This window comes from Eleutherodactylus coqui, chromosome 3, assembly GCF_035609145.1.
Source record: "Eleutherodactylus coqui strain aEleCoq1 chromosome 3, aEleCoq1.hap1, whole genome shotgun sequence".
Taxonomy (NCBI): domain Eukaryota; kingdom Metazoa; phylum Chordata; class Amphibia; order Anura; family Eleutherodactylidae; genus Eleutherodactylus; species Eleutherodactylus coqui.
The window spans coordinates 28,942,084-28,954,730 of record NC_089839.1 but is presented as its reverse complement, the minus strand read 5'-3'; the positions used below and the strand labels follow the sequence as shown (position 1 = coordinate 28,954,730).

Below are 12,647 nucleotides of genomic sequence, written 5' to 3'. Positions count from 1 at the left end.
GGGGTTATAAAGCGGTTTTCTATCTGCATCCATTCATGCTGCTAGGCACTTTATATATTAGAATTTGTGTATATTTATTAAAAGTGCCAAAATTAGGAAAATTTCAAAAAAATCGTCATTTTTTCATATTTGCAGCTTCAATATGTCAAATATATGCAAATATACTGTACAACTTTTGATGAGCTATATATTTCCATCTGTTTACTTTATTCTAGAAGCACATTGGAAAAACTTTAGTTTTTCTTAACCATTTAGGAGATGTACAAATTTAACATTAATTATTAATAGAGATGAGCAAACCTACTCGGCCACGCCCCTTTTTCGCCCGAGTACCGCGATTTTTGAGTACTTCCGTACTCGGGCGAAAAGATTCGGGGGGCGCCGTGGGTGAGTGGGGGGTTGCAGCGGGGAGTGGGGGGGAGAGGGAGAGAGAGAGGGCTCCCCCCTGTTCCCCGCTGCTACCCCCACTCCGCCACGCCTCCCCCCGCCCCCCGGCACCCCCCGAATCTTTTCACCCGAGTACGGAAGTACTCGAAAATCGTGGTGCTCGATCGAGTAATTACTCGAAACGAGTATATTCGCTCATCTCTAATTATTAACATTTTGAGGAACATTTTGTTTTCCTGCACCAAACCAAGATTGCAAATGTTCACAGGTGTCAGAATGATAGATACCCCCACAAATGACCCCATTTAAAAAAATACACATCTAAATGTATTCACTGAGGGGGGTCAGAAGTATTTTGACCCCACAGTTTCTTTTTTGGAGTTATTACAATTTAAATGTCATATTCTTGCAAAAATGTCATTTTAACCCCTTAAGGACATGGCCTATTTTGGGCTTAAGGCTGGATTCACACGAATGTATATCGGCTCGGTTTTCACGCCGAGCCGATATACGTCGTCCTCATCTGCAGGGGGGATGGAGGATGGAAGAGCCAGGATCAGGAACTGAGCTCCCGCCCCCTCTCTGCCTCCTCTCCGCCCCTCTGCACTATTTGCAATGAAAGGAGGCGGGGCAGGGGTGGGGCTAAGTTTTCCGAATTAGCCCCGCCCATGTCCCACCTCTCCCCATTGCAAATAGTGCAGAGGGGCGGAGAGGAGGCAGAGAGGGGGCAGGAGCTCAGAGCACTGCTCCTGGCTCTTCCAGCCTCCCCCCCTGCAGAGAGAGATGACGTATATCGGCTCGGCGTGAAAACCCGAGCCGATATACGTTCGTGTGAATCCACCCTTAGGATGCAACAATTTTTGGCAGATTTTCATTTCCCTTTTTCAAAAGCCATAACTTTTTTATTTTTCTGTCGACGCGGCCATATAAGGGCTTGTTTTTTGCGTGGCAAACTGTAGTTTTTGATGGTGCCATTTTTGGGTACGTGGACGATATTGTAAAACTTTTCTAATTTTTTTTATAATAGCAGGGAGAGAAAACGCATCAATTCTGCCATAGATTTTTTCGTTTTTTTTTTTTTACAGCGTCAGGGTGCATTCAGACGACTGTATATCGGCTGGGTTTTCATGCCCAGCCGATATACGGCGTCTCTCTCTGCAGGGGTTAGGAGGCTGAAATAGCCGGGAGCAGTGCTCTGAGCTCCCGCCCCCTCTCTGCCCCCTCTCCGCCCCCTCTGCACTATTTGCAATGAGAGGAGGTGGAACGGGGGCGGGCTAAGTTCCGGGAATTAGCCCCACCCCCACAGAGAGAGACGTCGTATATCGGCTGGGAGTGAAAACCCAGCCAATATATGGTCGTCTGAATGCACCCTCAATCATGCAGCATAAATGGCACAATCCATTTTTTCTGTGGGCTGGTACGATTACAACTATACCAAAATTCTTACTTTTTTTTTTCCACTTTTCTCTCCTGCAATGCCTTATTGCTTATACAGCGATCACAGGCTCTGGTAATATAGGATGCCAGTATTTAGCGTCATGTTGCCATGGCAACCAGCCGGGCTCTCTGCGATACCATCGCGAGAGCCCAGCAACTTCACAGAGGGAGCGCGCTCCCTTTGTGAACCCTTCCCATGCCGCAATCTACATAGATGTACCCCTGCTGCTGGATAGTGCGAGATCATAATAGATCCCCAGGACGTAAGTTTATGCCCTGTTGCGGGAAGTACCCGCTGCCAGGATGTAACCTCTTTTTTTTTTGTTCTTTCCTCCCCTCATTTAAAAAGTCATAACTCCTTTATTTATCCATCGACGTCGCTGTATGAGGACTTGTTTTTTGCGGGAAGAGTTGTGTTTTTCAATGGTGCTATTTAACATACCATATAATGTACTGAAAACCGTTTAAAAAATTATAAGTGGAGTAAAATGAAAAAAAAAGACATTCCACCATATTTCGGTGTGTTTTGTTTCTACAGCGCACAAACTGCGACAAAAATGACATAACAACTTTATTCTATGGGTCAGTACAATTACTACGATACCAAAATGATATAGTTTTTTTTTTTTGCTGTAGTGCTTTTTTTCCAGACAGTTAAATTTTTAAAATTATTGTCTGCCGCCATCTTCTGCGCGCAATAACTGTTTAATTTTTTCGTCAACATAGTTGTGCGAGGGCTGATTTTTTTCTAGACGTCCTGTAGTTTGCGTTGTATTGAAATATATAACTGTTTGATCGCTTTTTATTGCATTTTTTCTGGGAGACAGTGTGACCAAAAAAGTGCATTTCTGGCGTTCTCTCTTTTTTTTTAGACGACATTCACCGTGCGGGGTACATAATGCATAAATTCCAGGCCCCATTGCTCACTTGTGCAGAAAAAAAAATCGACTCCCTAAAAATAACCCCCCCCCATCCGCTCCTTGCCATTTTTGGAATTAGCTAAATCTTAGATAAAAGTAATAATGTAAACTGTGTGGTATGTCTGAAAACAGGGATAATTACGGAGGATGATTGGGATAGGCACATGGGGCAATAAAACCGTGTATACCCCCTCCTCCCATGCTTCTTAGGGGGTATTTCTTGACCTCATCAGCAGGGATGGGGTGTAAAAAGTGGCGCTCTGTGAGGCTTCGTAAGCTTACTGAGGTGCGGCGGTCTCACACAGAAAGCACTCAACAAGCTGCTCTTGGAACTGCAGGAAGGCGAGTGTTCCCGGGGCTTCTTGTAACTTACATATTATAGGCAGTGCTCTGAATAACGCCGGGCTCACACACATGCGGCAAAGCTGAGGAAAGGTCCGCAGATAAAGATCCCATCGGGGGACATCGCCGGAGGCCTGAGGTAAGTAATTTCACTTCCCCTCACAGATCAGATCCGTGACAAAAAGTAAAACTCTAACTTTTTTAAAACTTTTACATGATCACCATTATCCATTGGATAACGGTGATAATGTGGCCAGAGACCACATACGGCGGGCCCCCGTGATATCTCCAGGCTCTCAGCTACGTTTGAGAAGCAGGAAAATTTTAAATTACCCCAGCAATCAACAGCTTTTGCGCATGTGTCCGCCATTTTGGTGACAGGCGCGCGTGTAGGACCCGTGTAAGCTGTTAGGTGAGACAACAGTTTTTAAAATTTTTTTTCTTTACATGATCGTCGTTATCCATTGGATAATGGCGATCATGTGACTGGGAACCACATACCGTGGTACCCAGTGACATCTCCCTTCTCTTGGCTACTCATGTTAGCTGGGAAAAGGGAGATTTTATATCTCCCAAGCTCTCCGGCCTTCTGCTCATGCGCTTGACATTTGCCATCTTGCGTGCATGCGTAGAAGGCGGCATCAGGTCCTGGAAGGACCAGAACGCCGCCGAATATCGTGGAGGATGGAGGTGAGTACTTTTAGCTCCCCTCATGGATCCGATACATGAGAGGAGCTAAAACTTAACTTTCATTTAACTTTTTTTTTACACCGTTATGTAACTCGCAGCCCCACATGACAGCTCCAGGCTGTCGGCGACCACCGGCAGCTGACAGCAGGGAACTGACACCCACACAGACCCCGGGGCTCTATTCCACTTATACATTATCATCTTTTCCTTGCATGTCCACTTTACTTTGTCCCTTGTGTCTTACTATTGTTTCAATAAAGCTTAATTGGTTAAATGGACCCTGGCAGTGCACTGGGTCAGTGCAGAACAGGCGCTGCAAAGGGGAGAAGCTGTCTGCAGCATAGAATGTCTTCTCCTTACACAGTGCTGGAGAAGGACAGTAATAATACCTGCCTGGGGCAGAGAGAAAAATCGAAAAATATAATATAAATGAGATATTCATTAATACCCTTCTTTATGGGAACAGCTGTGCTTGTACTAGAGAGAACGGTGCATCTGCACCCGACAGGTCGTCCCATATAAAAGGACCCTTAGGCCAGATTCACACGAGCGTAGGCATATTTGCGCTTGCATTTGTACAGCGTTTTTGCAGAATAGGCACTGCGTATTTGTACTCAATGCAAAACATATATACTCTACGATACTCTTAGCTATTGAAATGGCCAATTCATTTCATGGCTTTAAAATGTTGGTGCAGAAAAATAGAACATGCTGCATATTTTTTGCACAGTCGAAATGCACACGCAAAATATGTGCATGTGAACGAAACCATTGAATTCAATGGGTGCCATTTTCTGTGTATTTCACGCACAAATATTCTCATGTGAATCTAGCCCTGGGATAGGTTATCAATAGTTGATCGCTCTGGGCCCGCCGCTTGGAATCCCTGGCTGTCAGCTGATTGCCCTTCATTGCCTAGAGAACCATGTTGCAGGTCTCTCACGAACTAAGCCAAAAACCTACTGCACACTGATGAGGGCAAACACCCCGAAACAGCTGTATGTGCATGGTTCTCTGCCTTGCTATACCCAATCATTGGTAAGACCTTTTAGAAAGTCACATTGATTTGTAGGAATGATATCGCCAATAGTTGGCGCTGCAGAGATATTTTTCCATCTTCCTTATTTTTATGCGAGTGTGATGCGTTTTGTGAGAAACAACGTACCACACTCTCATTGTAGCACTTGCAATTTTCTCGTGCATGAGAATCACCCATTAGTCTGCATGGGTGGAAATAAAATCATTAGAGATGAGCGAGCGTACTCGGAAAAGCACTACTCGCTCGAGTAATTTGCTTTATCCGAGTATCGCTGTGCTCGTCCCTGAAGATTCGGGTGCCGGCACGGAGCTGGGAGCTGCAGGGGAGAGCAGGGAGGAACGGAGGTAAGATGCCGCCCGCTCTCCCCTGCTCCCCGCTGCGACTCACCTGTCAGCCGCAGCGGCACCGGAATCTTCAGGGACGAGCACAGCGATACTCGGATAAAGCAAATTACTCGAGCGAGTAGTGCTTTTCCGAGTACGCTCGCTCATCTCTAAAAATCATATGAAACTCGCATGAGAATGCAAGCGCGATGCAAATTTTATTTTTTTATTTAAGCTCCAATTAGAAAGAATGGGTGATGCCCCTTAAAAATAGGAAATGCTGCAATTTGTCTCTCCCAACACTTCTTTTTACAGCGCTGCGAGAGAAAAATTCCACATGTAAATGCCCCCATTCAAAACAATGGCTTACTTCCTGTGACTTATGTTCATTTCACTATGCACAGAAATCATTCAGGAAAATCGCCCTAAGGGCTTATTCAGACGACCGTATATCGGCTCGGTTTTCACGCCGAGCCAATATACGGTGTGCTTGTCTGCAGAGGGGGAGGATGGAAGAGTCGGGAGCAGGAACTGAGCTCCAGCCCCCTCTCCGCCCCTCGCCACTGAGACGTCTGTGTGTGCATCCGGCCGCAGTGCTAATAAGTGATTACCAGCTGGGCACCCTGGCTGGTAATCACTTTAATGGTGACCCTGCGTCCTGAAAACAGGACAAAAGCGGGACAGACATCCTGAAAGTGGGACAAATGGCTGCCCCGCTTGGGACCCTGGTAAGGTGACCTGATTTTAACAGGGTCAAAGCGGGACAAAGTGGTGTGGTCAGGGGCGGGTCTTATCACGACATATGATTTTATCTCCGTCATTAGAAATAGTACAGGGTCATTTAAAAAAAGACAGGGACAAGTTCCACAGCATTTTCTGCATCCAAAAAGCTGTCAAAAGCCGTATTATTGGAAATCTGGAGCTCATTTCATAGTATGTGTCACTCCCCCTCACCTCCTCCTCCGAAGGCTTTCCTCTGTCAGCACTCTCCGCTACTGGTTCCCAGCAGCCTGTAGTGGCCTAACCTGACCAGTGGTGATGCACCTGACCAGGCTGCTGGAAACCAGAAGCCAGGGAGCGCTGACTACGGGAAGCACCACATACTATGAAATCAGCTGCGGGTACCAATGGTACAGATTTTGCCTTTTTTTGGATTCAGAAATGCTGTAGAATTTGCAGCGAAAATCTCTGCTGCGGACATTCCGCAGCATTTCCTTCATGTGTAAACATACCCTAAATCAGCTTGAGTTGTGTTGCCATGTGCAGTAGTAATAGTCTCCCCTGTATGGGCCTCAGTAGTAATAGTGACCCCCACAGTGGCCTCAATAGTAATTCTGACCCCCACAGTGGCCTCAGTAGTAATATTGACTGCCACAGTGGCCCCAGTAGTAATGCTGACCCCCACAGTGGCCCTCAGTAGTAATAGTGACTCCCACAGTGCCCTCAGTAGTAATAGTGACTCCCACAGTGGCCTCAGTAGTAATAGTGACTCCCACAGTGGCCTCAGTAGTAATAGTGACTCCCACAGTGGCCCTCAGTAGTAATAGTTACCCCCACAGTTGCCCTCAGTAGTAATAGTGACTGCCATAGTGACTGATAGCGGCGCTGCAGAGTTACTAACAGTTGGGGAGCCGTGGCACCCCAACTGGTAATCACTTTAAGGGTGACCCGACATCCCAAAAGTAAAACAGAAATTGGGCAGACGTCCCTCTTGAGTTCCGGGAAAAGCCGGACACAAAACGAGACTCTCCTGCCTAAACCGGGACATCTGGCCACCTTAGCTACTGTGAATGTTCGAAGAAAGGAGCCTGTTTGTGAAAACTTAACAATGTGAACTAGTGGAAAGCTGTCTTTTAATGTGGACTGATGTAAGGTGGAGATAAATGGCACTATAGGTCCTGCTAATGTCTTGAAGGATTAGAGCATTACTTGGTGAGGGGGTGCGATTTATAGTGTCCTGGTAGATGAGAACTGGCTGCTGTATGTGGTGTAGTTCAGTGTATCCTGTGTCCAGATATATGGTCAAGGGAATGTAGCATTGTGTAGATTTGCTCAATGAATAGCCCTGGCAGACTGACCGGAGCCAAAGTAATTTATAGTGTGTGGGGGGCACAGGACCTGGTGGACCGATCTCCACCATATGTTTAGGGCCATTAATTACACATACCATCCCTGTTCAGCATAGAGGGGGTTGTAAAAAGAGGAAGCTCATGTGGCTGAGGGTAGTAGCTGAATGAAGCCAAAGGGGATGAGCCATTTAGAAGGTGCCAGGATCAGATGTTGAGGCTAGATCCTTGACCCATGAGGAAAGCTGATGGACATCTGATCGGGAAGATGCGTTGAGGCCATATCAATGATATCATAAGTGGTGAACAGGATCTTCTACCATATCGAAAGTGGCCAGACACTTGGTCACTGTTCTGTGCTGTGGCATCTCCTATGATATTGCTGTGATTTGGGATTACATAGAGTTGAGCTCCATTTGGATTGTCTGGCTGTTGTATGAAGGAACCCTTGAATTGTGCCCCAGCAGTTAAAGGGTTACAACCAATTCTTGTACAGGATCAGTCACAGGTAATGCTTCCATGATTACATATGCAGGTAAGTTTGCAACTAGATGGGTGACTTTCATGTGAGCGTGATTTCTGTCCGAGAAACTCAGACTAATATCATACTTCCAAAGATGCGACTGTGATGCGTTTTGCAGCATTTGTGATTTTTCCCGTGCATGAAAACTCACCATTATTCCCTATGGGAGCAAAAACAATAACATGATACTTACATGTACATGCGAGTGCAATTTTAACTTTTTTTATTTTAAGGCTCCCATTAGGAAGAATTAGCGATATCGCCCGAAAATAGGACCTGCTGAAATTTGTCTCTTTCATCACTTCTTCTAGCAGCGCTGCGAGAGAAAAATTGCACATATAAATGCCCCCATTAAAAACAATGGGTTAATAATCGCACACAAATATGAACCCCATTCTTTTGAATGGGTTCATACACATGAGCGATTTTATTTTTCCCTGTATATGCAGGGAAAAATCTTGCCATGTTTTATGTAGCTATGAGATCGCAGCTAGCAGCTTCATTTAAAACAATGGGAGAACTCTGCAATTCGCCGCCGCAGCTGTACAGCCGCGCTGGAGGATCTCTTCCTCCCCAGTGGTGATGCAAGGCTGTTGTCACATTAAAACACCTCACAACCACGGGGCTTCCACATGGTGGGGAGCGCAATGTTAGGTCGTGATTCACGACCCGATGTCGCCCTTGCCCATGTTAAACTAGGCTGAGGGTGGACACCCACTTGCGTTTTTCTTGCGCGTTGTTTTTCATGCGATATCGCTGCTTTTTCTTTACGCGATTGTCAATGGAACTTTCTAATGTTAAAAACGCATCGCACAAAAATTGCACAGCACCAACTTGCAATGCGTTTTTAACATTAGAAAATCCGATTGACAATCGCGTGAAAAAAAATGCGCAAGAAAAACACAAATAGGTGTCCACCCTAATAGAGATGTGTGCTTCATGAGGCTTCCACCACATTCATCTACTCTACCAATGGTGGAAGGTAACGAGGAGACTGACAAAAAATGTTGGCGGTGGAGCACTAACTTGTCTGCAGATGTTATATCCTAGTGGCTTTAGAACCATTGATCATGTATATACTGTATGGCCCTGTACTCACTATATAACAGGGGCAGCTGACTAATATATACTAGATGACTGATCAGAATATTACATGAGACTCCTTCATAGCTAAAGCACCTCCATTGTATGCTGTCACTAATCGTCTATAATCCCCTAGTAGTGAGACCCTTCATGGAAGATGTTCTTGTCTCCCTCAGGTTCCTTAGGTACAAGACTCTCACAGATAAAGACGATGGTCCTTTCCATCAATGACCCACCAAGGATGGAGAAGGACAGAGACCACATGGCTGCCCAGATATTAGACCTCACCCTGGAGATCATCTACTGGATAACTGGAGAGGTGAGAGCTTCAGATGATGTCACTCTTATCTCTAGTAATAAACAGGGGAATGATGGGAAAGGTGAAGGATTCTTAGTCTCCATGTAGTGATCAGTGTCTCACCATCCACAGGATTACACAGTAGTGAAGAAGTGGTCTGGTGAGTGTGTGACCCCTCATGTGTCAGGAGGATGGAGCCGGACGCAGAGCCCCATCACCGAGCCTTCACCTCATTCACTGATACATGAGCAGAAGATCCTAGAACTTACCCACAGGATCACTGAGCTGCTGACCAGAGAGGTGAGCCCTGCTGGGAATGGGGGACATTATATAATAACGCCAAGGGAGGAGCCTGGAGGATGATAGTATATTGTGTGTGTCAGGTTCCTATAAGATGTCAGGACGTCACTGTCTATTTCTCCATGGAGGAGTGGGAGTATTTAGAAGGACACAAGGATCTGTACAAGGACGTCATGATGGAGGATCAGCAGCCCCTCACATCACCGGGTAAGAGAAGACCTCTATTGATTGTAGAGGACAGTTTTAAGGGTCGACTAGCCTCGCCATCATCAGATATATAATGTATTCAGTCTCTCTGGTTATTTCCAATAGATGGATCCACTCAGAGAAATCCACCAGAGAGATGTCCCAGTCCTCTATATTCCCAGGATTGTCCAGTCATAAAGACTGAGAAGTGGGAATATTTAGGACACCAGGATCTGTACAATGTTATCAAGATGGAGGATCAGCAGCCCCTCACATCACCGGGTAAGAGGAGACCTCCCATTATTGTAGAGGACAGTTTTGAGGGTCGGCTAGTCTTGCCATCATCTGATCATCAGATATATAATGTATTCAGTCTCTGGTTATTTCCTATAGATGGGTCCAGTCAGAGAAATCCCCCAGAGAGATGTCCCAGTCCTCTATATTCCCAGGATTGTCCAGAGGAAAAGGAACATGTCCCACTGCATCATCAGGTAGATGAAGCTGAGATTTCGGCAAATCCTCTATAGACTGAGTTATGAAGATTTCAACTAATCTTCTCCGGCAGCAGTGTAGTATACTGTGTGTTCTATGTCATCTGGTTATTGGCTGACACTAGTGTTTGCATTTTCCTGACACTTTTTGGGTTGAACTTGCATGTACAAGTGTGCAGTCCAGTAATTAGTGCAATAACACAACATTAATGGCGTTCACAGAATAGCAGCCTAAAGGCCTATTTACACGCAATAATTATCGCTCAAAATTCACTCAAACAATGTCTTTGCATGTTAATGCTACCATTGTTTACTTTTCGTCTGTTCCACGGGAGAGCTGATAGCAGGGACCGCATGCTGTGTTCTCCATGGGAGTACTGATTACATGCAGCCCCTCCGCAGAACAAAGGAGCTGTATGCAGAGAACAGACCACCTGCTGTTCTCCGCATACAGCTTCTGTAGGCTCATTTACATTGAAATGAAGGTAATAAGCTGCTAATGGACATTAGTGCCCATTAGCAGCTTATGCAAAACGATCACTATAACTGTCAATCAGTCTATCTTTTGAACGAATTTTGAGCGATCATCTTTGCGTGTAAATAAGAACTTAAGAAGCGACTTCTAAGGGAACATGATAGAATAAAAGGAATATTGTGAGTAGTGTTTCACTGAAATAATCGGGTTGGGAATAAACAACCCAATTTTAAACAAATAAGAATTTGGACTCTGGACTTCGACTTAAATTAACCTGTTAAAGACCAAACTGTTTTGGTTCTAAAGGACCAGACACTTTTTAATGATTTTACCCAATGCGATGACTGTGATTGGTTCTTGATCGGTGCAGTAATTAGATGAGCCACGGCGCTCGAAAGTCAATCATAGCCAGCGCTTTCTGGAGGCAGGGTTTTTCTTTACCCCTGACCAGGAAGCGCTGTCCGAAGACTAGAAACAAGTCTGACGGAGTTACAGAAGTAAAAGTGCAATGAAGCGGACAGTGTCTGTTAGGTGATTTTTTTCAAAGACATCTAGGGGTTATTTTAGAGGATACTGTAGGATTTCCTATTGTAAAAGTTGCATCGCATCGTACGAAAAACACGTTTTTGTGCGATGCGACACAAAGGAAGGCTCCATAGGGAAACAGGCTACAAAACATCGCAATATAGCAGCCTACTAAACATTGGTAATGTAAATGAACCCTTTAGAAAGCATGGGCTTCACATACATGTGATTTGTAGCGCTGTCGCATTGTGAGAAAATCGGGCAATTGTATTTACTATTGTTGTGATGTTGCTGAATAACCTCAAAATTAGTAATAACTCCTCTATTACTGGCAAACTCCTTAAAACGTAACCGTTATTTAGATATTTATAAAAACTGAGGGGGAGCGGCTTTCAAAAAAGACAACACAACACAAACCTGTATAATGCAGAGACAGGCGCTCTGCGTGGTATCGGATTCAGTAATTGGTTACAAATTGCAAACGCAACTAGTGTAATGCCGATTACTGGAATGAATAATACTAAAACGGTGGTGGTCTTTAAAATGGAGATGGGAAGGAAGAAACCAATGTTTAAATTCCCTGACCACTACAATCCCGCCTGTTCGCCCATAACTAACGTAAATTTAGGCCCGCCCACAATAATTAAGGACCAACAAAAATAAAGATGAATGATGTAGAAATAGACGGTGCAGCAGATCCGCCAAAGGGATGCACCAGAAACGGGAATATAGGATGGTTATAAGGCCCGGAAGAAATTTTTATTTTCTGGGTAACCCTTCGGTTCAAGTAGCCGATTCACCATAAACCAGGTATGTAATAACTCATCTGGTATAAAGCACAAATCAGACCCAGGGCCCCAGGGTGACTTATAGGCCCAGTGTGATTTGCTTTCTAACTGATCCCTTAATGCGGATTTCTGATGCACCAGAAGACTTATGTTCAGTCATTCCAATGCACCCAAAAGCAGATACGTAGTGGCTCGATGCGTTTCTGTCATCAACACGACTCATCAGAAGCCTCAATTTTTAGAATGCTGTTATACAGTAGAAGTAGTGATGATGTCCATAACTACCATAAAGTTATTGTCACAGGTGAGGACAGAACCTCAAAATTAGTAATAATGAGCAAAGCGTCCACTGCAAAAGAGACTGCAAGCATTTGCAGCAAAGTGATGTGTAATATATTTGGGTAAATAGTAATCCACTCTGATCACCACATGAGCAGATCTTTCTCCTTTCAAGGGTCCTCCCACATATGAATCAATCGCGATGCTTCGCCATGATTTTATTTTCGCTTTCGCACCATAGCTCCCTGCGGCTGACAGTGTGTTTTAGTATTCCCCATCATCGTGATGGGTGATGAGCTTCGCTAAACGGCCAAAGATAGAGCAGACAGCACTCAAAAATCGCGGAACTGGAAAGCAGCGTCTACGATGAAACGCATGTCTACAAGGCCCCATTGATTTCAATTAGAGTGTTACACCATGTTAATCGTAGTAAAAAGCGCCTGCATGAGAGAGGCCGAGGGCAGAATGGTCCATGTCTTTAGGCAGGGCTTTATA

General features: G+C 45.0%; 1 pseudogene; it reads left to right on the top strand.

The window, feature by feature from the left end:
• Positions 1-8,991: 8,991 nt before the first annotated feature.
• Positions 8,992-12,647, top strand: part of LOC136620553 (zinc finger protein 850-like) — a 493,122-nt pseudogene continuing 489,466 nt past the window's right edge.